We start from the raw sequence: 4,534 nt of genomic DNA on the forward strand, positions 1-4,534 counted from the left end.
CAGGAGGGAAGTGGAACACTCTGAGGTGACAAGATCAGGTGGGAGGAAAGGAGAGAAGCAGGTGCAATCAATGGAGAGCAGCACATGCAATCAAGAGGTAACACTCAGAGCTAATTGGAATGACACTAGAGGGCTCAAGTTTTTAAGAACTTGGGTTTGTGTTTGAACATGCCAGGCCAGAAAAATAAAACAGAATAATAAAATAATAAAACAGAAAAATCAATATACTCTTCATGGATGGCAGTCATGACCCACAAAGAAGCAGCATTACTTCTACCAGTTCACCTGCACTGTGCACTGGTGAGAACTGGGGTGGCCCTAGCCCAGCCCAGCAGTTTGCTGGCTGTAATCAATTCAATCAGATTCACTTAACCTGGGTTAAACCACCAGCTTTTATATAAAATGCTGGCAGGAGTAGAGGCCCTGAGTATCTTGGGGTGGAGGTGCTGGTGGGAGAGCTTGCTGGGCAGCCCCTTCTCCCAGGAGTAGGAGCTGGGCTGGGACCCTCAGCTCAGCAGAGTGGCTGGGAATGGGCAGGGGTTACATTTGGGCTGGTTTTTTTTAGCAGGACATTGGGTTTCTGGGGGTGAGATGCTGAGATGGACACAGTTGGCAGTGCAGTCAGTTCTATAGCCAATTAATTTTTAGGGCAGGGAAGATGCCTGTACTACCCCAAATTTCTGGTGATTAGCTAGATGAAGTGTCAAAATCCCCAGCAATGCCCTGCTGCCTACTGTGTACAGCATGGGCTGGGCTGTAGGTCTGGGTACTAAACCACAAAAAGGTGGTGGTGGTTACTTTTTCAGCCCATCAAAAGTTTCTCAAACTACTTTTATACAGGTAGTTAAGCCCCTTCTGCTGGCAGGATGGTTCACAGCTCAGCTCACATCCTTGATGATGTGACTGGGGGGGTTGCTGGGTTGCTAAAGGGTTTTTCAGACTATAATCCTGGCTGAACGTCACAGGTGCTCCTGTAGGGGCTTCAAGGAAGGTAAGGAGAGCTAAAGAGCTCATGCTGGTTTTGTGGGTTTTTTTGAAGGTCCATTTTATAGACAACTTGTTCTAGGAGTGTTGAAAGTAGTCCAAATTCAGGAGAGTGCAAATGAAGGCTATTTGATCAGGATTTGAAGAGGGAAAAGGCAAAAATGTTAATTCCCTGGAGTCTATTTTGATGGTCTTGTCCACTGTAAGGAATGAGGTGCATGTATGTGTGAGGACACAGGCAAGAGGAAAGAACTGATTATAGCTGGGGCTGCAGGGGGAAGGAGCTGACCTGTGCAGCTGTGTCAAAATGGAAATATGAAAGCTGGTGGAGCAAGTCTTATTCTTTTTAACAACCTAACCATTGTTTTCAGGCAGTGTTTCCTGGCCATACCAGGTGGCATAACTGGTGCTTCCCTCATTCTTACCCCTTGCTCATACACGTGGGTTGGGACTTCCTGCAGAAGCACTTTGTGCAGGGGGGGTGATTGCTCACAGTGGAGTAACTTTGGGAAAAATGTTAAATATGTTGAGTTTTAAAGGTGTTGCTCCAGATATTAAATTAATTTTGGAGCTATTTTTGTAGTTCTCACAGCACTCCACAGCTTGGATGTGTTCATGAAGGTACAGAGTATAGTATTTCACCTTACTGCTCATCTAGTTGGAGGAGAGGTGGAAAAAAATAGAAGCAAGGATGGGAGTTTCAGGTCTGTTTTGTCCTCCCTCCTCTAGCTAAGATCCCCTGGAGAGGCTGCTCTGTCTCCACTCCCTGCCTGAACTGCTGTTTTGCAGCACCCTCTTTGTCCAAGCTGGAGCTTCAGAGTATGGAGGTGGGGGCTTCTCGAAAGGGAAGCCAGGTATGATCCCCCAAACTCTGGGGCAAATGTGGAAATAATTAATAATGGTTTCAATAAGGAGAAGCAATTCCTCTTTCTAAGCACAACTGTACTCTGCCTGCTGCAGACACAGGAGAGGTATCAACTCTGGGTAGAAATTACAACTACCTGAAAGGAGGTTGGAGCAAGGGGGAGGCTGGTCTCTTCTCCCAAGTAACAAGAGATAGAATGAGAGGAAATGGCCTCAAGTTGTCCAGGGGAGGTTTAGATTGGGTATTAGGAGAAATTTCTTCCTGGAAAGGGTTGTCAGGCCCTGACCCAGGCTGCCCAGGGCAGGGGCGGAGTCCTCATCCCTGGAGGGATCTCAAAGCCCTGTAGATGTGGTGCTGAGGGACACGGGGCACTGGTGGCCTTGGCAGGGCTGGGGGACTGGTTGGACCTGATGATCTTAAAGGTCTTATCCATCCCAAATGATTCTGCGAGATGTTGAGCCAAAAATATGCCATGAGGCTCCAATGGGCAGCAGCAATAGAGCTGTGGTTGGAGAAGTATAAATTCTGGACCTGCTCTGATACTTGGAGAGGGGTGGAGCTGAAATTCCTTCTGGAGTGCCTCTCACCTCTTGCTTTTGTATGCTTTCTCCATGAGAACATGTTCGGCAGGGCTTGCCTTTCACTGCCTAGTGCTGCTCACTGGTGAGAGAGATGACTTCTGGGTTTAGGATATGAAGTTCTGTCTAAGCTGAGCTTCTGGAATTGATGGAGAAAGGCAGCAGAGCAGGTGGCAGACCACAGGAGGCAATTTAAGATGAAGGATACATTGTGTTCTGCCAGGTTCCCCAGCTTTTTCCCTGTCAGACTGCAGTTGCCTCCAGTGCCAGTGTGCTTGAGGACCCATGGAAGTGTTTCACAGCCTTAACCTGCCCCCTTCACCCTGTTTGGTTTTTTTATGTATGGGCAGTTAGCTGAGCAAGCAAAATAAATGTAAATTTGCCTTGACACTCCCTAAATTTCCCATTTTTACCCCAGAGCACAGGAATGGCTGTACCCTAGGTGGGCTAGGAGAGCCTAACAGATGTGAAAATACGTCTGCTTTTAATTTTTTTCATGATGAAATTGCTGCAATGGGTGCCAAGAGGGAGGGGAATCCACACAGGCGAGCAGTGCAACCTTGGTGTTGCTCTGCACAGACTGGTGTGTTCAGAGCCCAGGCATGAGGGGGTAGAAAATACACAAATTACACAATTCTAACCTCAAGTCTAAGCTGTCACCACTGCAAACTGTTTGTCAGGTTAGTTCATTTTGGTTTGCTGCTTGTAAATCTTCTCAGCTTTTTCTGAGGCAATTCTGGGTCACAGATGTACCTTGTCTGCACTGGAATATAAAATTGCCAGAGTTCTATAAACAACAGCCCAGGACAAGCTGTGGCTGTACCAGGTGCCCACTGCCCTGGGGTGTTAAGCAGGAAAGTTCCAGCCAAGTATCAGGAATGTTTCAAGGTCTGGTTGTGGCTACAGAAGTGCTTATTGATGTCATCTAGGAGCAAGTCCACACTGTTTTTCTAAGCAGAATACTCTGTGTCCTTCCCATGAGGGAGTGAAGGCAAACTTCTGTCTGGGTGCTATGGCTTCACTTGGCTTTTGTTTTTCCTTAAATTGAAAAGAAATTCGTTTAGCAGAGAAATTAATTTCCTTTGGAGCACCCCCCAGTTCCTCTGTTCTGTGTAAAATGAAATTATGATCTGCTAGCTGTGGCTGCAAGGCAAGGGATGGCTCATCAGTTGTTCAAGGCCATGCTTTGTCTTGGTCTGAAGTCTGTTTGCATGTGAACAGCTAAAAATAGATTGGTGAGACCTAACAACAAACATGGCTTAGCACTTGGTGGTAGCACTTCAGCTGGATGGCACCAGTTTTGAGCCAGCAGCTGGGGCTTGGGAGGTTTGGTGAGGCATTGGCTGTGGAAGCCCCATCCCTGGAAGTGTTGAAGGGCAAGTTGGATGGGGCTTGGAGCAACCTGGTCTGGTGGGAGGTGTCCCTGCCCATGCAGGGGGTGGGACTGGATGATCTTTAAGGTCCCTTTCAAGCCAAACCAGTCTGGGATTGGGTGATGCATCCCATGGTGCCTGTCAGGACACAGCACTGTGGTTGGGGCCCCCTCTGGCTCCTTGCCCGTGGCCAGACAGGGTGTCACACTGACCCAGAGGTGCTCTCTAGGCTTTTGGAGGCTCAGTGCAGAACTGCTGTGCCTTCCTTCCTCTGTTAGACCCCAGGAGTGGCCCTGTCAGCCCATCACTCAGTGACCTTGGCCCATTCCCACGGAATGCACCTTTTCGCTGGCATGATCTTGGTGCTGATGATTATTTCCAGCACCTCTTCACGCTGCTGTACAGCCCTCCGAGCTGATGGGTTTCTTTTGGGAGCGGGATGCGTCTGCCAGAAAGCAGGCGTAATAGCCTCGGAGAAGGCAACGCTGACGATCCAAGACTTTTTTTTTTTGGCTCACTAACTGCCAGCGGCAGATGGCCGGGGAGGGGCAGGGAACACGGCAGCCCTTCCAGCACCTTATCACTCCGTTAATTGGAAGATGCTTCTAGCGGGGAGGGGATGAAACCCAAGCAGCTCGGCGGCTTCAGCGATTGCTTCCGGGCCCCGGAGAGGCGGGAGGAGGCGGCCCCGGGTACGCGGGGAGGGGGCGGTCGCCCCCCGGTGCCGCCTCCTC

Source organism: Chaetura pelagica, unplaced genomic scaffold (assembly GCF_000747805.2).
Source record: "Chaetura pelagica isolate M959 unplaced genomic scaffold, ChaPel_1.0 scaffold212, whole genome shotgun sequence".
Taxonomy (NCBI): Eukaryota; Metazoa; Chordata; class Aves; order Apodiformes; family Apodidae; genus Chaetura; species Chaetura pelagica.